This window comes from Rhodnius prolixus, unplaced genomic scaffold (assembly GCF_049639745.1).
Source record: "Rhodnius prolixus isolate KJV_2025 unplaced genomic scaffold, Rpr scaffold_6, whole genome shotgun sequence".
Taxonomy (NCBI): Eukaryota; Metazoa; Arthropoda; class Insecta; order Hemiptera; family Reduviidae; genus Rhodnius; species Rhodnius prolixus.
Genome location: NW_027411634.1, coordinates 14,119,301 through 14,143,313, shown reverse-complemented (window position 1 = coordinate 14,143,313; position 24,013 = coordinate 14,119,301). Strand labels below are relative to the sequence as shown.

The window sequence follows — 24,013 nt, the reverse complement described above, 5'->3', positions numbered from 1 at the left end:
GTTGACGATGGCTCGATTTGGTTTTTGCAAAATCTTCCAACATATTTATTTTCTCTTCTAGAGTTAACCACTTTCGTTTGAGAGACATATCGGAAATAATAATATTGTTCGTCCAAAGTTATATTGAAAAATGATTAAAATGGTACAAGATGTATGGAGCTTATATAGGAAACTTTAGGAAAAATCAGAAAAAGACAAAAACTTGAGAGGGGATAATTATTTTGATCACCGCGTCAAACGAACTTTTAAGAATAAGGTGGTCGTTGGTGGGAGGTGAAACATATAATCCGTTCCCCAAAATCAATATGTCCGCGGTCGCTAAGTAGAGTGTCCGTTAGACGGAGGTTGTTTTATATAGAAAGTGTATAGGGGTAAAACGGGGAATCCAAAAACTGTCCGTAAATAGAGGTGGTCGCTAGTGAGAGTGTCCTTTTATGGGAGGCTCGACTGTACCATGATTTAGGAAAACAAAGAGGCTGATATAATGAGTGCAACGAATACTGGGGGGATGTTTAAAATTTTTTTTTAAGCGGAGCACCCATTTCTATAGTGAGAGAATCCTAGGATCTACCAAGGGAATATGTAGTTTAATAACTATGTAACTATAACATGCTAGACGGATCATGTCAATTTTGAAAAGCATCTGGGCTGAATTGATGTTTTTGGTTAGGGCAATCTGTGTCCTTTACCCAAAAGATAAGATGTCCGCTGCTGTTCGTCATGGGCACCCTATTCTTCAGAACATTCATTCACAACTTAAAGCATAAAATGTTTATGCTAAGAAATTGAAGAGGTGCTAGTGACCAACCATGGCGGACATCGAAAAACAAAATGCAATGTCTATTGAATCGATCAAATCGATATTGTTTTAACGCACTTCATTTCCACATGTATTCATGGCTACGATGTTTGCGATATCCTGGTCACAGAGCAATAACAGTTTGTTTTCTAAGAACACCTGTGCATTCCCCTAAGTTGTGTTAAGATCTGGCCTCTTTCCTGCGCCGTTAGTTACAGCTATTGCCTGCTTCCTACCATCGATCCTTCAGACGTAGTAAATTATTGAGGCCAGCTCTCAGGTGGATAACAGTTTGTACTGTTATCCCAGATACCCTTCGATAATAGATGTTTCTAACTGTTATACTTTATTTTTTCATTACAGGTAATTGATTTATTGTTTATAATTTTTCTAATTAGATTTGATATCTCTACTATAGAGATATCCACATATCTTACACGTAAAAAAAAAGTAGTATATTTTCGAATATTTCAAGACGTATTTTATTGTTTAAACTTTGTTCCTCTTATCGCTACACGAGCTCTACAAACACACATCAACAACTTACAGGACTAGCTTTTCAAATGGCGAATCAAAATATATAGTATTTATTCTAAGATGACAAATCCTACCTCCCATCTTCATGAACCAAACTTCTGCACCAACTGTGGACAAAGTACGCTACCTTGGACTGTACCTAGACAAACGGCTGACATGGAATCCCCCATACTAGACTGAAAAGACAAGAAACTAACCAACGTTATAAAACTTCTCGCCAGACTACTCGACAAACGATCTAAACTTAACCTAGATAACAAAAGACTCTTATATCTACTGTTACTGCCACCTATTTGGTCATACGGCATCGATGTATGGGGATCGACTAAACGTTCCAACTCTCTACGCCTCCAGGCATTACAGTCAAAAATACTACGAAAACTTCTTAACGCTCCGTTCTATGTATCTAACCTCACTATCCATAATAACCTCAAAATCCCTTTCATTACAGGTTCTTGCTAACACTCGTTTTCACAAATTTCATTCCTCTACAGCAGCTCATCCCTAACCCTATCATAGAACACCTATCTTCTTCCACATTACCAGAGTAATCCTCTAAGGAGATTGAAGAGAAGATGGCCTCGTGATCTACTCTTATCGTGAGAGCAAAGCACGTTACTGGAGTATCATCACTGGGTGCCTTCTCCAATCATGATTTTCTTTTATTTCTTTCTCTTTCACCATATTTGCTTGTTGCAACAACTGTTGCAGTGGTAAGTTACAATAAAAGATTAAAAAATAAATTGTTTTTAAAAAAATGTCATCATAAGTTGTTTTATTTACACAACGAAATTTGTGTTCATTAATGCCCCCTAAAGTAGTGCACAGCCGACCTCCGAACAGCATTCTCTCAGATGCAGACCCCTTTCATCACCGAAAAGTGGAAGCTGTAACAGCTCCTAAGAAGTTAATATTCCAAGGTCAAGACTTCAAGGTACATAAAACAAAAATTATTTTGAGTTTTTATGTAAATAGTACAGTCATTAAGAAGAACACGGTAACCAAGAATTATGAATGGAAAGCCATTGAGGATAGTTATTCAATGAAAGTTTTGCGACTGACTCTCTCTCCTGGAAGGTCACAAAAGGTTACTGGAATTGCAATCTCTATTGATTGGTTCTTCATTTCTTTATCTAAAAAATACTTTGTTTACGTTTTAAAAATTTAATTTTTGTGGAAGGTTTTTCTTGGATTGAATATCCGTCCGTTTTTCTAAATCCATTTTATTTCACTAAAACTTTCCCTTGGGATAACCTAATCATCTGCTTCGGATAAAAGAAGTTTTTAATTGAGGCGAAGCTTTTATCTGTTGATTACTGTAGCTTTGCAAGCTTTTGGATATATTTTTTCTAGAATTTAAATTTTTAAAAATCTTTTTAAATTTACTCACAACATAATGTAAAGTTTTTGTCCTTTTACTAAAAAACTTTAACTACAACTAGTGACTGCCACTAGTTATTAATATGTGGGTTTGATAAATAATAAAACTCGCTAAACTTATAAGTAGTAACCTGATTTTATTAACACATTAACATTTACTAGCAACTATCGCTATTCATTACATCTACCATTTACAACCCGTCACAACAGTTTACTGTCACTTACTACGTAAATACACCACAAAACTGTTCCACGACTGACTACTGGTCTGCACTGCACTGAATTGCAATAGTCTCAGCTGCACTAACAAAGCTCTACTCACTAACTGACTACCTGCCCAACTGGCTAACTCTGAAGCACTCCGCAACACTGATTCTCTCAAACTCTATCAGACCCAAACTGCCTCTCAAAACTGACTGACTACTACTGTGTCTGCCTCACTTTAACTGCGACTGCCCCACTCCAACTCCGTCTGTCTTACTCCCACCTGCCCACTCACTGGCTGGGGAAAACACACACTGCCCCCACCCCAACAGAGGGCCGCTTCCTTAGCTTGCTTTTACACAGTGATAGACCGTTATAGACTTCGGTCGCTCAACTCCCAGAACAATCTAGGCCTTTCTTCTCCGGCTCAGGTAAAGTCTGGCCTTTTGTTTACACAGTGATGGACCGTTATAGACTTCGGTCGCTCAACTCCCAGAACAATCTAGGCCTTTCTTCTCTGGCTCAGGTAAAGTCTGGCCTTTTGTTTACACAGTGGTGGACCGTTATAGACTTCGGTCGCTCAACTCCTAGAACAATCTAGCCCTTTCTTCTCCGGCTTAGGTAAAGTCTGGCCTTTTGTTTACACAGTGGTGGACCGTTATAGACTTCGGTCGCTCAACTCCTAGAACAATCTAGCCCTTTCTTCTCCGGCTCAGGTAAAGTCTGGCCTTTTGTTTACACAGTGGTGGACCGTTATAGACTTCGGTCGCTCAACTCCTAGAACAATCTAGCCCCTTTCTTCTCCGGCTCAGGTAAAGTCTGGCCTTTTGTTTACACAGTGGTGGACCGTTATAGACTTCGGTCGCTCAACCCCCAGAACAATCTAGGCCTTTCTTCTCTGGATCAGGTCAACTTCGGTACCATAAGTTTCAATAATCCCATCCTGCTAAGGTAGCCAAGAAATTAGAAGGCGCAGCCCGCAATGCTGTTTTCATTAATTCCATTCCTCCTATTGGCCTTGGATTTTATTTATTGTGTTTATTGAGAAAATTAAGTTATATTAGCTACTTAATAATGGGCACTACAATCTGTCTGAGATAGTTTGAAAGTTCAAAGAAGCAAACAGCGATAGGAGTATATAACTAAATTAACATTATCTCAAATGTTATGATACATAAACAGTTTTGACAATAATTTTTATGTGAAACTACATTAGATTCAAATGAAAATAGAATGTTTATGTACTTAATTAAATGTAGTAACTCTAATCCAGGAATAAGTGTAGATGAGTTGCCTTGTCCATCAGATCAAAGTAAGCGGCTAAATGTAACGCTGTACTTTATCCCTGGCTAGAATGAGGGCGAGCCGCAAGAAGGGGGTCACCGCACAGAGAAGATCTGGGGCCCTTCCCTTCTTTGCCCGTTACCACACTGTGGCAATCCGACCTAATTAGCTGGCCAACCATTCCAAACCCTCACCGCAGCAGTGCCTTCTCCTTTTCCCAATGGAACTTTATTTATTTTTCATTCATATTGTAACAGCCACTGGAAAAGGATTATATATATATATATAAAACCTGTGCCTCGGATTTGGAAACTTTCTAATGTAAATGTTTGCTTTAAATCAAATTTAAATGAAAACTTCCTTTTAAAAAAGAAAAATATTTAATTGCATTTTATTTTCACTTTTTTTTAAAAGACTATATACTAAATTTTAGAGTAATTTTTACTGAAAATGGCTGGAAGGTAAAGTGTAACAAAAATAGAAAATTCTATCGTCTAAAAATTAGCTATTATGCTAGTCCAGGGGTCGGCAACCTATTTTAAGTAAAGAGCCATTTCTCCTTAAATAATTCTGAAGCCACACAGCGCTGGAGACGTTTCTTCCACTCCTCATAGCAGTGCTCGAACTCCGATACTGGAATAGCCTTCAGCTGGTCGGTTACAAACCACCTCAAGGGAACTCATTTTGGGACAGTCGAAAACATTCAAACGGCTGTAACCTTCCAGCTGAAGGCTATTCCAGTATAGCAGTTCGAGCACTGCTATGAGGAGTGGAAGAAACGTCTCCAGTGCTGTGTAGCTTCAGAAGGAAGTTATTTTGAAGGTGGACAATATAGAATTGTAATTCTTTTTGAATAAAAAAAATTACAAAAATCAGTCTCATTACTTAATTTACGGACCTCGTTTCTATATAAAGAATCATATAATAATTAATGATTTTAAATTCAAAACAAAGACGTAGAAATCACCAACTTTGTATTCCATTTTAGGGCACTGTATCTTGAGTTTTCTGATTTCTTTTCTTTCAATTTATGTGCATACATAAAAACAATTTACGGCTTTTTGCTAGTACATATTTTCAAATTTGGGACCCACCAGAGAACTGTTTGCCACCATCAGTTCTCCAGCTGCAGACAGCACTGTCTAGCTCTTTAAGAAGATTCTAGGAAGACAAAATCTAAGGGTCCGCAGCTGGATTCGAACCGCGCATCTCCTTGTCCAAATAAGTTAAAAAGTAAAATAATCTCTTCTTTTGTTAAAATTATGAAAACTAATTTAAAAAATATTACATGTTGTATGTTCATTTTATAATAATATGATTGAAAATATATTATTCAAATTTCTAACCCAAAAATATAGTCATGTTTTATAAAAAATTCTGTTTATAGGCCAAAATATTTACTGTCAATTCCCAGAATAAGTAAGCTAATATGCATAATACAAATTTTGTCTGAATACATATAATTTATTCAGTTTATGTTTATTCATAAGATTTGTTATATTTTTATTAAATCCCATGTATGTTATGTTGATACATAAATGTACTTAAAACATTTTTAATGTAAAATAGAAGAAGCAGAAAGCTGGTTACTTTCCAATCATGATTTCAATGAACATGGTAGTACCTCACTGTAAAATCAATTATTGTTAAATAAAATAAATATACAGGGTGTTCATTTTAAGACGGCTCAAATGCATTTCATGCTTAAACAGTTAATCTGAGCTAAAAAAATGGTAGAGGAAAAATTTGTTGCCCGTCACCTCTAGTTTCAGAATATGTGACTTGATTTTAGATTCCTGTCCGCACACGCGGCTGACGCGCTACCAAAAGTAAGGGTTCCGCTGTTGACCCCCATTTTCATATACACAGTTTTAAAGAGTATAAAAAGTTATGAAAGAAACCGGAAACCGCAATTCGATATCTTCAAAAATTAAAGGTGCTAGGCTATTTCAAAATCTGATATTTATTAATCATATTTCAGTTTTTTTAACTTGTTATCAAAAGAGAGAGAAGAGCACACGATAGGTCATTTTTATGTATTTTTTTCATCCCCTTTCTACTGAAAATATTGCCAAGGCAGTAAAGTTAGTATTTTTTCTTAATATCGGGAAATAAGTAGTTTTCCGAGTGATTTTTCTAAGAAAAATCAAATGTTAAGAGCTTTAGATGTTCTCAAGCATACACAAAATGGCTAGAAAATAATTTTACATCTGTTACAAACAAGAAGGTTTAATAATTATTTGGTAATTTTGGGAGAGTTGCGTTTAATTACCAAAAAAAATTGGAAATCTGCCACATATTTAAGTGATCAATATCTCTCATGTAAAGGATCAAACTTATTCCTTAATTTATCAAATAATGCACTTTAAGCAGCTTGTGCAGCATGTACTGTACCTTTAAAAGTGCCGCCTCAGATACAGAGAGCAGTTGATAACCTCCTGGCTAACATGGCTTGCGAGCCAACTGAATTTATCATTTTATTTATTAATGTGTTAGGGCACGTCTAAAACAGTGGTCTTTTTTTTAAATATTTGTAAACGTCCCCTTTGGGGGAATGCAAAACTGTTCCGGATATTAAACTATTTCTAAAATTCAATTATTACCACGAAGTGGGTGTTGTTCTAGTGGTTAAAAGCGTGGTTTTGTAAGTGGGAGTTCCCCAGTCCGAATTTCGCGTTTTATTTGTCAGAAAAAAAAAATGTAGTAAAGTACGAGCTTCTGTCCCTGGAAGTAGTTTGACGTTAAGCTGTGCCTGAAAAAGTAGGCGATCTCTTTACTTTTATATTTCGTGAGTGCACTGAAGAGGCTCAGAGCGTCAAGTGATCTCTGATGTTTAAAAGAAATAACTACATTTCGTTAGGCGCCACGGTAGCCGAGCGGGTTAAGAGGCGAGACCTGCAAAGCTAATATACATTGTGGTGCTGGGTTCGATTCCCGGTCTTTGGCCTTGGATTTTATTTAATGGTTAAATGAGAAATAGTAAATTAAGTTTGCTAGTCGCCTCCGTCCACGAGACCTAATTGGTAGTTGGCGTTAAGCTCCTCCTGAAAAAATAGGCAATTACGTTTACTTTACTTTACTACATTTCGTTAGACCATATTGTCGTACAAATTACCTGAGTTTTGTTCACCTCTTTGTACTAATAATGGATTGAACACGCTTTATAAAAGTGTCCTTTAATAAATATGAATAATGGAAAATATTGTTAATTATCTGGTAGAAGAAGAGCAACAAAATGTGAGGAATTTCAACTTCAGAGGAATGTCCCTTCCATTCCTGTTCAGGTGTATTGTAGAAGAGGTTTCAGCGCCTCATGAGTTCCACAAATAGTTGAACTTAGTGGATAAGAAGAGTTACCTTTCGGTGTAGAATTTCAAATAAAGGAGACAAGACATGAAGTGAAGAAGTGTTGAGATTGAAGACACTAGACGGTGCAAGAAGTGGATGATGATAAGAACAGAAGGAAGAGGAGGTCTGGAAAGAAGAGAAGTCACACCCTCCCTACTGGCTCCTGCTGGCTTCGTCTCGCTTGTCCGCCGCTGTCTTTTAATGAATATAATTTTCCACCTAGTCTCTTTTTAAGTGGATGTTCTTTGGTTTCATCTTTACAGATTTTCAAAACTATATTTTTTACGCTATTTATTTCAGTGAAAGCTACAGTGTATCGATTTGAGAGTCAGACTGGATGGGCCGTAGTACGATAAAGTCTGCAGATATTGCCCCAAATTAGAGTCGTAACAGATCATTTGTGATTATCAAAATGTTTCAAGCTTTTACGTCCATTAGGTTATCATTAATAACATCAGTCTATTATTTCTTTATAATGATATCGTAGTTTTCACTTGGTAATATGAATTCAAGCACATCTTAACTCAGAGAAATTTTTATTTTTTAAAAATAATTGGAAGATCATGACATTTCTGACATAACTCGTTAAAACAAATATACATTGCTTTGTCTTCGTTCTTTCTGAAAAATGATTTTCAAGAGACTTTATAGTAAGATAAGTATCTGTCAAAAAGATTCAAATTAAAGCAGATTTCTAATGCACCCAACTCTTTTTTTACACGTTAGAAAACCTTGCAAAATCTGAAGATACAGTGTCCTAAAATGGAATACAAAGTTGGTGATTTCTACGTCTTTGTTTTGAATTTAAAAGCATTAATTATTATATGATTTTTTATATAGAAACGAGGTCTGTAAATTAAGCAATGAGACTGATTTTTGTAATTTTTTTTATTCAAAAAGATTTACAATTCTATATTGTCACCTTCAAAATAACTTCCTTCTGAAGCCGCACAGCGCTGGAGACGTTTCTTCCACTCCTCATAGCAGTGCTCGAACTCCGATACTGGATTAGCCTTCAGCTGGTAGGTTACAGCCGTTTGATTGTTTTCGACTGTCCCAAAATGAGTTCCCTTGAGGTGATTTTTCAACTTCGGGAAGAGAATTAAAGTAACAAGGACTCATTTCAAGCGAATAAGAAGGCTGAGGAGCCACAGGAATGTTTTTACTGGCCAAAAACTCTGTTTATTGAAATTGCTGTGTGACAAGGAGCATTATCGTGATGCAACACCCACTTGTTCTTGATGTTTGGTCTCACACGAATGACCCTTTTTCGAAGTTTTTTCAAGAACCTCTCGGTAAAAGTGTTGATTGACCGTTTGACCTTGAGGTAGAAACTCTTTCTGGGTGAGACCAAACATCAAGAACAAGTGGGGTGTTGCATCACGATAATGCTCCTTGTCTCACAGCAATTTCAATAAACGAGTTTTTGGCCAGTAAAAACATTCCTGTGGCTCCTCAGCCTTCTTATTCGCTTGAAATGAGTCCTTGTTACTCTTCCCGAAGTTGAAAAATCACCTGAAGGGAACTCATTTTGGGACAGTCGAAAACATTCAAACGGCTGTAACCGACCAGCTGAAGGCTATTCCAGTATCGGAGTCGAGCACTGCTATGAGGATTGGAAGAAACGTCTCCAGTGCTGTGTGGCTTCACAAGTTATTTTGAAGGTGACAATATAGAATTGTAATTCTTTTTGAATAAAAAAAATTAAAAAAAAATTAGTCTCATTACTTAATTTTCGAATGTTCCACAACTTTAAAAAATCGTGTAAGATTAAAAAACTCTGAATGTTTTCCCAAAAAAATATATATTAAATATATAATTAATAATGAAATTGATTCAAATCTAGTTCGATCCTCTATTGAAGCAGGTTAGGAAACATAGTTGTATACATTTTAACCATTCCATCTTCCTTGGGTCTAATAATTTTTTTACTCAGTTATTCAAACGAAGAAAACTGTTAAATAATATATTCCCTAATGCTGAGTTAAGCATTTACTTTCCAATTCAATGATTGACTATATTTGGAAAATGATGTGGAAACTTCCATTGCTTATCAAATGGAAATTTAAAGAGAGGTTGGATAGCCTGAATGAGAAGAAACGAGGCGTTGCGATGAGAATAATAAAGTAAAATTTGCTGTAAACGAGTCAGCAGCTGCATCTTCACCGAATTAGTTGTTTGAAGCGCAAACTGTTGGTTGGCTAGTCTATCTGCTAGGTACGGAATATCTTATTGTTTTTAAGCATTACACCAGCCTTATGTATCTTACGCGCTTATAAAATCTTCCTGAGTTCCCATAAAAGGCGGACATTGCCGATTAACGGTTTTCTTTCTTAAAAATCGTGTTATGAAAGCTTGAATTTCAACGTTTCATCTTGATTGCAAATCTAATACGTTGGTTATAAAATAATAATAATAATAATAATTGTAGCGGGTGTAGGAATATCTATAAGAGTACTACACCCAGTTAGAATTAAGGACTATTAACAGGGGAAGGAATATTTATAAAAGTACTTCCCTTCAAGAGTAAATAACCTTTTGGCCAAGAAAGAAACGAGTTGAGTCTACATGATATTACTATAGGGAAGCACATCGACAATTTACTTACAATTATTTTAATTTATCTTACTAATAAGAGGCATACCTAAGGGTTTGGATAACCCCTAAATGAGGAAAATGTAAGGGATGGCAACTCTGTATCCATACTCCCCCTCGTCGACTGAGTCGATGATGTAAGAGGGGCTGTATGGAGGCATTGTTCGTAACCTGGAGCTCCACTAACCTTGCTGGTCAAGGTTCAACGTCGGATGCGCATGGGTTACAAGAACATCTGCCATCCCAAGTAGTGGAGCAATATGTTCGAGAAGAACAGATATTAGAGGCGCTAATAACCTCAGCTGTTGATGCGCCAAAAAAATAAAAATAATAATAAAAAACATGAAAAATGTTCAATGTAATTATATTCAGTTTTCGAAAGATCATTAAGTATTTAGAAAGGCAAAATAGATACTATACTTAATCCTAAACAGTCAGGACAGAAAATACATTAACCTTTGATGTTAAAAAATGTGCAAAATATTATAATTGACAACAAGTTGTAAGCCCTGAAGATGACTTAGTCCCTAGGTCGAAAGCTTGGTAATAAATATTTAAAAAAAATTATGATCGAAATTGGCGTATTTATTCATAGAAATAGTTAGTATAGTTCTCTCTGAATTTTCCCTTTATTTATTATTTTGAGCATTTAACAGATAACTTTTTTAATAAAAATATTTTCTTTTGAATTTGAGAATTCATTATCAATAACTGAATGTTTTAAACGATATAATGGCATGGAATTAAAAATACAATAAATTAATAATATCCTAATTTCTATGGCGCAAATTACTAACAGTTATTATTGTGGAGAAATCCAAAATATTGAAGTGCAAAAACCATTAAGATGGCTGAGGCAATCTCCTTCATTACGAAAGCAATCTCCTTCAACGTAAACTTAGTTAAACAAAAATATAAGTTGCACTTGATGGAACTCATTCCACCGCCGGCATTATCCATCTTTGGATAATTACCCCCCGACTGAAATTTGTGTCAAATTGCAAATTAAACTTCTTCTAAAAAACAAGGTAGCGTAATTCAGTACGATTTTTAGTTTAAAATCTCTTCCTAATAAATTTGATACCAATAACTTATAATCGATTTTAATTTCATCGTTTATATTAGATGAATTAAATACAAGACTGTAGCCCAAAGATAGTGGAAGAGTCAGTTCTGCTAAAAATAAACACGCCCTAAACTGTGTACAACGAAATTACAGATGACTGAAATATGTTATAATTCTTTCAAAAAGTAAAGTAATCGCCTATTTTTTCAGGCTGGGCTTAACGTCCAACTAACCAATTAGGTGTCGTGGTCGGAGGCGAATAGCAAACGTACTTTACTATTTCTCATTTAACCATTAATAATATCCAAGGCCTAAGACTGGGAATCGAACCCAGTACCACAATACATATTAGCTCTACAGGTCTCGTCTCTAACCGCTCGGCTACCGTGGCGCCTTATAATTCTTTCAAACTGTATCAGAAATTTAGTTTTATTGATGTTAATAGGATGAAAAAAATAATTGCCATTTCAGTCGTGATACATTTATTCTGCCGAGCTTTCGACCTAGGGACTAGGTCATCTTCAGGGCTAGTTTACAAAGTAATATTTTATATTTATAGGGTTGGTGTGTCTTCTGTCTTGTCTGTTCATAGACTGAGTGTGATCGGTCTGTGTGTGATATGTGTTAGGTTGTGTGGAAGTCAGTGTTGCCAATTGTCAAGAATTTTGTAGTAAGTTTGCGTACATGATGTTTAAATTGTTCGTGTCTGTTTAAATTTAAACTGTTTTCTGTCTTAGATATGTATATCATTTCTATCCGATCACACTCAGTCCATGAACAGACAAGATAGAAGACACACCAACCCTGAAATGTAAAAGTATTACTTTCTAAACTAGCCCTGAAGATGACCTAGTCCCTAGGTCGAAAGCTCGGCAGAATAAATGTATCACGACTGAAATGGCAATTATTTTTTCATCCTATTGAAACTATGAATCAGTCACCCAAAAGAATGAACAACAATTTATCGATGTTGTTTAGTCTTTTTTAGAAGGTACCACGGTAGCTGAGCGGTTAGAGGTAAGGCCCACGAAAAGCTAAGATGTATTTGTGGTACCGAGTTCGATTCTCGATCTAAACCTTGGATTTTATTTAATGTTTTATACGAGAACTTTTTCATAAAGTATGTTTGTTAGTTGGCTCTGTCTACGACACCTAATCGGTGCCTAAGCCTGCCTGAAAAAATAGGTATTATTTTACTTACTTTTAATCATTTTCTAACTAAGCCACATATTCGTATTATGTTATTCTAAATTCAAATATATTTAACGGGAAAAAAAATCGTAAAAAGCAAATTACTACATACTTTTTTTTATCCCTTCCCTCTGTTAAATTTCAGTCATTCTTCTCATAGAAATGCAAATGAGCAAAACATTGAGCTGTACGGTTGTTATATTGATAAAACGAAAAAACAATTCCAAAAGAATTTACCACCAAATTTAGATTGGTGAGTTTATAATAAATTAACGTAACTGCCTGTTATAAATTTTATACATTTTGTTGATTATAATGGGAATACTCAGAACGTGAAACGTTAAGACAACAATTAATGTACAAAGAATAACTGTTACTGCAAAAATCGATACATTAACTTATTGTTCTCATTTGTCTAAAGAATATATCAATTAAATATCTTAGTCTGTAAAAATAAAAAAATGTTGATTTTATACATATTCTACTAATTTCTTTCTATTTTGATATTTTTTAAAAACCATCCAAAATTCTATTACCTAATTTTGGATCTCATAAATTAAGTAAACTTTTCATCTATTCGCTGTTATAACAAGTAAACAGTGACTTAATTAAACAAAAAATTGCGAAATTACAATTATAACTGCTTGTTTTCTCAGAAATAAACATTAATAATAGTATTTTTACAATGCAGTTTCTAGCTGCTAGAAGCTAGAAAGGAAAAATGTTATAGCCATTTTAGCTAGTTGTTTCTTTTTAGTTTTAGAATCAGCTATTATTATTGGCGTTAACTGCTTGGACGAAAAGAATAATGTCGTAATTGTCTTAGAAGGTTGGTATTACTGTTGCTCATTATCACAATTTTTTCACTCGTTCTAAATATTAGAGTCACTTTTTTTTATTAGCTAATCGCCTTCTATTATCCACTCTTAATCAAGAATAAGGTTAATTAACAGGTGATCCTACGAAATACTTCTTTTTACCAAATTAAGAAATATGTAAAGAATATAAAAGAAAGTATGGTATTTTTACAATTATTTTTAAGAACTCTTGTTTAAGATTTTACGCCAGAAGAGGCGGTTAAGGAGAGTGCTTCACTCCACCTGTTGTTGCGTGGTACAAGACAACAGGCATTGTGCCATTTTATAAATGTTATCATCAAACTCATGCTTATTTTAAAAAAGAAAATGTGTAAAATCAACTAATAAACAAACTAATTCTAACCTGATCTGCACTTACGCTGACGATGCTGCTATTCTATCTTCTAACTCGGACGCCACTACAGCTTCCTCTCATCTACGAGGGTCGTTTGAAAAGTCCGTGCAAAAATAAAAACTACTTAATTTTTTGGGGTAAACCTTTTATTTTTCAACATAGTCTCCTTTTAGGCTTATACACTTCGTCCAACGCCGCTCTACTTTGTTGATCCCTTCCGAATAATAGGATTTGTCCAAGTCTGAAAAATAGCCATTCGTTTCCGCAATCACCTCCTCGATTCAATAAAATCTTTTTCCCGCCAGCCATTTCTTCATATTGGGGAACAAATAGTAGTCCGAGGGAGCCAAGTCTGGAGAATAGGGGGATGTGAAACGAGTTGGAACCCTATTTCCATTAATTTTGCGACCACAACTGCTGAGGTGTGAGCTGGTGCGTTGTTGTGATGGAAAAGGACTTTTAATCGTGGGTGTTTTTCTTGCAGCTCGGTTTTCAAACGGTCCAATAACGATGAATAATATGCACCTGTAATAGTTTTACCCTTTTCCAGATAGTCGATGAGGATTATTCCTTGCGAATCCCAAAAGACAGTCGCCATAATCTTTCCGGCCGAAGGAACGGTCTTCGCCTTTTTTGGCGCAGATTTCCCCTTGGTAACCCATTGTTTAGATTGTTCTTTGGTCTCAGGAGTGTAGTGATGTATCCATGTTTCATCCACAGTGACGAAACGACGCTTAAAGTCATGCGGATTCTTCTGGAACAGCTGCAAACCGTCCTTGCAACACTTCACACGATTTCGTTTTTGGTCAAACGTGAGCAATGGCGGCACCCATCTTGCGGATAGCTTTGTCATGTCCAAATGTTGATGCAAAATATTATGTACCCGTTCATTCGAGATGCCCACAGCACTAGCAATCTCACGCACCTTCACTCTTCTGTCATCCATCACCATATAATGGATTTTATCAATGATTTCTGAAGTAGTAACCTCAACAGGGCGTCCAGAACGTTCAGCGTCACTTGTGCCCATCTGGCCACTCCGAAAATTTTGAAACCACTTATAAACTGTTCTAATCGAAGGTGCAGAGTAACCATAATGTTTATCAAGCTTCTCTTTAGTCTCCTGAGGCGTTTTGCCTTTCATAAAGTAGTGTTTAATCAACACACGAAATTCTTTTTCGTCCATTTTTTGAAAATCACTCGACTTCCTCGATTCAAACGAATGCCAAACACAAAGAAATAGACCGATCTGGCTGAAACTTGGTGTGTGTTCTTCCAAGAGATGCTACTAACTAAACATAACCTCGATACGCGCCAGTAGTGCTATCTCTCTTACTTTGCACGGACTTTTCAAACGACCCTCGTACAAAAACTAGAACCCTGGGCCAAAAAGTGGAGAATCAAATTCAATACTCAAAAGTGCGAACAGATAATTCTTCTGCGTCGTAATTCTTGTCCCCTCTATAAGTTTTAACTCAATTCCTCTTTCTTCTGCTAATTTAGTTCGCTACCTTGAGATGTACATCGACAAAAAGACTAACGTATAATCCGCATACCAGACTAAAAAAGACCTGAACTAAACCGTCGAAAAAAAATCGAAGCTAACACTGAAACAAAAACGACTAATATACAACAGCGTAATCAAATCGATCTGGACTTACGGACTTGAACTGTAGGTTTCAACCAAACATGCAAAATTCACAAAAGATCCAGTCCATTTTGTCTCAAACTCTATACCCACCTCAAACGACCTCAAAAATCTCATACATAACTGACGAATCCAAATCTAAATACAGAAAATGCTTTGAATCATCTTGATTTTCCGCACAAATCCTCTTATTCAGACACTTGCTTCCACTACAACTGCAGATCGTCTTCCACGACGATTGAAACGCTATTGGCCTCGTGACCATCTCCAGTAATGTCTAGAACTCCAGCGAGAGTGTTGCCGGTGGGCAACTTCTCTCCTCAAGCTGATCCAGTCATGAAGACTTCTTGTATTCATATTCACTGATTACATTTTATTCTTGTCGTAGATTGTGAATAGAAATAGTTATTTATTTAACAAGTGTGGAAAGTAGTACTTTTCCTCACGCGAGGCAGGGTTTGCACGCACGAGCGAGCGAAGCGATGCGAGTGCAAGTGCAAATTGCCGAGTGTGAGGAAAATACTTTACACTAGAGTTAAATATTATATTTTTTCTGCAACCATTTATTAACTAATAAAATTAAAAATTTCATTTTTACAGTCTACAAAAAGTAATTTATTTATTATAAACATTTATCGTTATATTACAATTATTTACATTACTTACGTATTTACATTACTTATTACATTTTCTGCTGTTTCTTTTATTGATGGAGGAGTGTTTTCTAAACAGGAATCACTAGAATCCATTTTAAATTTCTATAAGGTAACACTATAACCTTTTTAACTGTTATAATTAAAAATATCTAATTATTTATTAAAGTATTATTTTTATTTCTATATTCCTTTCAATTTTTATTTTATTTTTTAATATTCGTTTTTTAATTATTTAGTTACGTTAAATAAGCTTATTAAAGTTTTACAGAAAATATTTATGTTAATAACAAAACTTCTTATATCAAGGAAGCACAATAAAGTTTTTCCACTCACTTGTGCGGAAAGTGACACTAATGGGAATTTCCCCCACTAGTGTGGGAAGTTGGGCATTACACAGCTGATTTTAATTGAATAATGAGAACTTCCCTACATGGTTGCAGAAAAATAAATTTATTGTAAAAAAAACTAACATTTTCATTGATAATTGAGAATACAAAATAATAATATTGATTTTTGCAGTAACCATTATTCTCCATACATTAAATTTTATCTTGACATTTAACATTCTGTGTATTTCAACAAAATGTATAAAATTTAAAGCAGGCAGTTACGTTTATTTATTATACACTCACCAATCTAAATTTTGTGGTAAATTCTTTTGAAATTTATTTTTGTTTTATCAATTTAAACAACCGTACTGCTCAGATTTTTTGATGCTATTGGCATTCCTATTAGAAGTATGACTGAAATTCAGGAGCGAGAAGGAATACAAAAAGAATGTAGTAATTTCTTTTTTACGAATGTTTTTATCCTTAAAACAAGGATTGTTGTTTACAAAACAGAAAAAAAGAGTTGGTAAATCTTTTATGAAATTAGAAGATAGAGTGCGCCATTTCTCGACGGGAATTCTTCTTTGATCAAGTCCAGCCTATTTCCATCTTATTTTAGAATTCTTTCAATCGGTTACTTGTTTTTATTAAAAGAAAATCGATATTTTTAACAATAGAATCGACATTGCCCACCCCACTTGCACCCTCGTCCATGTTTTATATCATACAAAATTTGAACAGTTTTACGTCGAATATCAGAGTGGAAACCCTTCATTAGAAATCATTTTTAAAAGTTGTTTTTCCCGACATTTCTTTCTATTTTTAATTATTGTTACTTATTTTTTTGCTAAGTGTTAAATTTTGTAAAAATTGTGTTTTCTCTTTCATTTACAATTATAAATAGTTTTACAGTTATGTTGTGTGTTTTAGGAAGAGATAGAGATGAGTGGGTGATATAGTGAAAGAAAGAATCAGAGAATAGAATATGATAGAACATGATTAACCCGAAGAAAGCCCAAATTTTCCCAAATCCTAGGAAGAGAAAATCTAAAGGTCAGCAGCTGGATTCGAACCCGGGACCTCCGCGTGGGAGTCCAGTACGATAACCGCATAGCTAATCCCTTCCATTATTTTTTTTTTTTTTTTGCGCATCAACAGCTGAGGTTATTAGCGCCCGGAGCTTTTTCCAGTGCACTGCCGGCCTCCGGACAATGTTCTCTCGTTACAGACAACACTGTCCATCACCGGACAGTGAGCTGTAAGAAGCTCCTAGGAAGAGAAAATCTAAGGGTCAGCAGCTGGATTCGAACCCGGGACCTCCGCGTGGGAGTCCAGTACGCTAACCGCATAGCTAATCCCTTCCCTACCATTATTATTATTATTATTATTATTATTATTATTATTATTATTATTATTATCCAGCAAAGAAAAGTACCGTAAGCGATTGGCTGTGGTGCAAAAAAGGGGTGCACTTAGAATCGCTAGTGCATATAGAACGGTGTCTGAACCGGCGGTTTTAGTGATGGCTGGAGTGACACCTATAGATCTGCTCGCTCAGGCTAGAAGGTCAATCTACTAGCAGAAGGATGTTCTGGGGAAAAGCGAGGTTAAGGCGCAAGCTAGAGAGTTCGCTAAACGGGCTTGGCGCGAACGATGGCTGGCTGATACTCGGGGTCGATGGACAGCCAGTCTCATCGGAGATCCTGCAGCTTGGGCGGATAGGAGACACGGCGAGGTGGACTACTACCTAACCCAGTTCCTAACCGGCCATGGATACTTTTGCTCTTATCTTGGCAAAATGGGTAAATTAGCCACAAAGGATTGTATTTTCGGGGACTCAGCTAACGATTATGCGTATCATACGTTCTTCGAGTGTGAAAGATGGGCGGAGGAAAGAGCGAGATTGCAGGAAAGGACTGGTCCGCTATCACCGCACAACGTAGTTGATACTATGCCTGTTAGCTCACACCTATGGGAGGAAGTTTCGTACTTTGTTAGGTCTGTGCTAAGAAGTAAGAAGAGGGAGCTAGACCGTCGATAGGATCTACGGCCCAGACAATTAGACAAATCTAAGATGCATTTAATACGAGGCACCACCCTGAAGTAATGCTTATGGCGGTTCCGGGGTGGACGTCATGCCTGAAGAGGAGGGGGTTTTTTTAGTGGGTAGAACCCCACACACCCAGACTTCATCTGGAAGGTGCCTGTGGCATTTTTCCCCCTCGGAAAAAAAAAAAATTATTATTATTATTATTATTATTTTTTTATTATTTATTTATTTAAGGCGCATCAACATCTAAGGTTATATGCGCCCGGAGCTTTTTTCAGTGCACTGCCGGCCTCCGGACAGTGTTCTCTCGTTGCAGACAACACTGTCCATCACCGGACAGTGAGCTGTAAGAAGCTCCTAGGAAGAGAAAATCTAAGGGTCAGCTGCTGGATTCGAACCCGGGACCTCCGCGTGGGAGTCCAGTACGATAACCGCATAGCTAATCCCTTCCCTTATTATTATTATTTTTTTTTTTTTTTTTTTTTTCGGCGCATCGACATCTTGGTCATTAGCGCCCCCTTATTATTATTATTATTAGCTTGAATAGATTTGTAAGTGTTATCCATTTTTAAGATGTGAGAATTAGCAGTATTAGCGGTAGGTATAAAAATATACTTTAATATAACTTGGCAAAAAGGCTTAAGTTTTCTAAAATAATAGTTTTACAGGAGCGTAAATTGGGAATATAAAGTAAATCTACGCTAACTAATAAATGAAATGTTTACAGAAGCCAGGTGATCTAAAAGGTTGCGGTCGTGGACCAGCAAAGCACAGGTGTATTGCGGGTTATTCAGGAATAAGAAAGGGAGTCTGGTTATCTAGAAGAATCTTGGTGAAGTGGAAAAATCCTAAACAGATTTGAAAGAAAATATGTTTATAGAATCAACGCTATTATCTTAAATTTAATATTTTTACTTTATAATAAATGAATTAAAATTCATATAGAATGAGATCTAGGAAGAGATCATGATGGTATGTAAAACAATATGCGTGCAATGTAACCTTGATGCGAAGCTGTGAACGAGAGCAATTTTTCTGTTTATCTGTTTACCGACAGATCTTTGCTTAGTTAGGAGTAGACTATAATAAATCCTAAAATTTTTCTAGAGATATGTATTAATTATTAAACATCTTTACAAAAAAAATAAAATTCTACAGAATTCAAATATCACGGGCTCTATACGGAAATAGAACCCGTATTAAAAATGCTCGAGACGATACTACTGAATATCATTTTTCTCTTAATTACAAAACTGTTCAATCAAAAATGACGGTCAACATTTATTACAGCTAGTAAACAATCACAACATCGAAAATGGAATTTTATGTCCAAGTATTCAAATAAAGAACTTGACGTCAATTTAAATTGTTCAAATTTCTGTTTTCTCCGCATAAGTTTTCCTCCAACGAAACTATTTACCATTATAAACATATCTAGAAATAAATGTTAATGCCAACTTAATTTAGTAAATGTCTTTCTAAGCTTTACCCTCTAATCCATATCATTTATCTTAATTCGTGATAATCGGCTAAGCACTTTAGTGTTTAACGATTTTCTCTAAGGTGGAATTTGAGAGAGAGAGATTTACATTAAGTAAACATCACTTTTGAAATAACGCAACGGGGTTAATATCTCTTTATCTTCTCTTTAATTTAGTATAACTTGTTGCGGAGATTTTGCACAATTGCTGCAAGGCATTTGAAATCTCTTATATTAAAGCCTTCCTAAAAGACAAATTTTCAATCATAAAAAAATAAATAATAATAATAAAAATTAAAAAATGTTTGTAAATAAATGAAGTCAACATTTTTAATAATTTAAAACTACCTACTATCATCAACAATGGCCAAAGTTATCTGCAGTTTACATTCAATTAAATGATGAAATTTTTGTAGTCCGAGGTGATAGAACTAATAAATTAGTAAATTATTTATAGTTTTTTTTTCTTTTAGAATAGCAATTGCCGAAATAGTAGTCCAAAATAGTATCAAAATTAATAAAGCTATGAACAGTTCATAGAAATCCTTTAAAAAGGCACAAAGGAAAAGACAATGTCATTCTGCAGGTTTACTTATTACAGCGAGTTTATAAATAAATAAATTAACTAATAAAGATATAAACTCATTAAGTTAAATTTAGACAAAGAAGGCCTCATACTTTAAAAAAAGACGACTTTAAATGCCACTAACTCCTTTTTTCCCCCAAAAACGGTTAAAAGTTTTCTTCTGTTGCCTTGACTGCATTTAAGAGAAGAATGAAATCACCAAAAAATGTTGAGATAGATCAATATTTAACAATTATATGATTGTTTTCATTGAGATGTGGATAAAAATATTTGAGTTGCTTCTAAAAAAAAAAAAACCCTAATATAACTGAAATTAATGGTTCTTCTGTTCTAAAAATGCTCTCAAATTACAATTAAAAAAATTAATTAAATTAAAACAAAAACAAAGCATCTTGCTTATAATCGAAACGAATTTAAAATGTGTCTTAATTAATCAAAATATTTAAGAGAATTTAATTTTTTGTTTCGAAGTACTCGTATATTTGGAAATAGATATTAAAAATAAGCTGGGCTTTATTTAAAGAAACTATGTGAAAATTAATGGACGTTTAAACGTTTTTAAAAAAAAAAAAAAAAAAAATCTATTAATTCGAATCGAATATTATTTATAATACGTTTAATTATTTCTCCAGGAACCATCTTTTAATCATAATCTTAGAAACATTCATTTCGCGTCATAGTGAAACTAAAGGAAATGTTTACATAGTTTCCAACATATATTTGGTCTAAATTTAGTTTTCATTAGATCTCATATCTACTTCGCTTTTCAAAATAAAGGTCTTATTTTATTAATTTAAATTGTAAATTAATGTTTTCCTGTTATTATTATTCAACAAACATAAAGACTATCATGAAGTTAATGAAACCAATTTTTAAAAAGTGATTATTTCATTTCTAAAGAGATTTTGGAGAAGTATGACAAAATAGCTGTTATTTATATCTAAAAATCTAATTTCTTTGTTTTAAAAGAGACTTACGAGTCTCAATTTAATGTTGAACTCTTATTGTTATTGCATTGTTTGAATCAATCTCTCTCATTCGAATCTATTTGCTTTTGTTTTGTATTTTCCAAAGAGGTACGCTTGAAGATTATTTTATTTTTTCTAAAGCAAGACTTATGCCTTTTTTCAGATTTAACTTCTTCATATTTTTATTTGACATTTAGTTGATAAAACCTATAATTTATACGAAAACAAGAGTTGAACTGGTAGCGATGAATATTTGTTTACAAAATTAAAAGTAAATTCTATCTCAAACAGAACATAATATGATAACAACATAAAAGTAAGGATAAATATTAGAACACCCACCTTGTTAAAATTGTTTATAAAGTGAGCTGCAGAGTTTTAATATAAATAAACCCTCATATGGATTTTAGATTTTTTTAGTGTTTATTTATTTATTTATTTTTGTAAAAATAATACGGCTATTTGGAAATAGCAAACCGGTGATTAGGACGTACGGAGCACAATGCACACTGAACGCGGACTGTCAAGCGAGTGCTGTCAGTTTACAAAGGTAGACGGCATGGGGAAGTGGATCCGACTGTAGCGACTCTAGCGAATACATTGGTGTACTGTCGTAGGAGACAAGCGCAGAGATACCCTTTTTCTATCTTCAGATGCATATATATGTATATAGGATACTCTCTGAACTGGATGTGATACTGTCGTGTTGAGGTAGGACATCATATACATACACATGCAAGAAGTAATGTGTATTTGAGGTTGTATTCCACGTTGAAGGAGATTCAGGTGTTCTATCGAATTAATCAAGCTTAGCATTCCTTCTTTTGATCTACCATGTTCGTTCTCCCTTTTTTTGTACTTAATTTGGAATGTAATCCTAATATGAATAGTTTAGGTAGGTTTCAAAAAGGTTATGAAAATCTACGTTCCAGTTGTTTTTGCGGAAATTGCCGTGGCGCTGAAAATTACTGGAAAATAAACTAAAACCTCTTGAACGATTTTTTAGGGCGTGTAGCACTCATAAATACACAATAGCAACACTTTCTGTGAACTCTTATTTAATGAGAACTGGAAGGTAAGATTTTCTTAACGGTTGAAATCATTAATCAACTTCCCCTTTCTCAAATTACAGTTCACTTTGCAAACTAACAATGCATCGTTCTCGAACAACATGTACTTCTTCAATTCCGTTCAAAATCTGCTCAGAAGCTTACATTTAACCTGGACCTACTTTATCCATATCGTCCTCCTTAAAATGGCATAAACTGAGTATGAGTTATCATGAAACCCAGAGAAATCCGGGCCCAGAAACGTGACCAATTAACGGATCCAGAGACTACTGAGATAAACTTCTGTGTCTCTTACTAGCCCAAAAACTTGAAGATCTAGCAGCAGATCAAATCCAAAGACATCTCTAGAGCCTAGCATTCTATTGTAATTGCTTCATTTTTCAAAAATATAATCACTGCTGCTGCTACTTAGTGATACTACCATTGTCTCAGAAATAAAGATAAAAGATGGGTTTGACTTAACAGCCTTTACTCCTGCGTGGTATTAGTGCAACTAATATAACTAGGTAAACTTTTCTAAGTCATTGGTCAATATTCTCCGCAATGCAATTAAAGTTAGGCTAGGTTTTAGATTAGGTTATTTACATTTAGTTTAGTTTATTTAGGATTTTCTCAATTTTCATTGCTGCCAAAACCATTGGCAAAAGGTAATTTAATTTAATTCAGTCCAACCTAGAACTAACTGTTGAAATTGGAACGTGGTGATTTACAGGGGTTTCTGCGTTTGTTCATTTTCATTTTAATTGTCGCCAATATGATCACTGAGAGAAATAGATCAGGATATTTTGCTCTATCTCTAGCGCTAAGATTTTTAAGCCTGCATTTGCAATATAGAATTTTTGAAGAAATTAATTTAATAAAGGTTAAAGGTAATCATTTATATCAATCAAAAAGGTGCAATGTTAATGTAAAAGATGTACTCAGTGGGGAAATAAGGACATCAGAAGTAATAACTGCATTGAAGCAGAATATTATGGATGAGTACGGCTGAAATCTGTGAATAGCCCAAGGTATAAAGAGTTAGAGGTGAGCCACTCTTATCTCTATAATTCAAATTTAGACGGTAATTATACGAGGGTCGTTTGAAAAGTCCGTGCAAAAATAAAAACTACTTAATCTTTTGGGGTAAACCTTTTTTATTTTTCAACATAGTCTCCTTTTAGGCATATACACTTCGTCCAACGCTGCTCTAGTTTGTTGATCCCTTCCGAATAATAGGATTTGTCCAAGTCTGAAAAATAGCCATTCGTTTCTGCAATCACCTCCTCGTTTGAATAAAATCTTTTTCCCACCAGCCATCTCTTCATATTGGGGAACAAATAGTAGTCCGAGGGAGCCAAGTCTGGAGAATAGGGGGGATGTGAAACGAGTTAGAACCCTATTTCCATTAATTTTGCGACCACAACTGCTGAGGTGTGAGCTGGTGCGTTGTCGTGATGGAAAAGGACTTTTTTGTGGGCCAATCGTGGGCGTTTTTCTTGCAGCTCGGTTTTCAAACAGTCCAATAACGATGAATAATAGTAATAGTTTTACCCTTTTCCAGATAGTCGATGAGGATTATTCCTTGCGAATCCCAAAAGACAGTCGTCATAATCTTTCCGGCCGAAGGA

At 35.0% G+C, this 24,013-nt stretch overlaps 1 protein-coding gene across 1 annotated transcript in view; it reads right to left on the bottom strand.

Moving 5' to 3' along the window:
* Ten-a (Teneurin-a transmembrane protein) overlaps window positions 1-21,870 on the bottom strand; it is a 1,628,256-nt gene extending 1,606,386 nt beyond the window's left edge. Inside the window, exon 1 of the mRNA XM_074139868.1 lies at window positions 21,676-21,870. The gene's annotated coding sequence lies outside the window, so the exon portion shown is untranslated. The remainder of the gene's footprint in view (window positions 1-21,675) is intronic.
* Window positions 21,871-24,013: the final 2,143 nt, after the last annotated feature.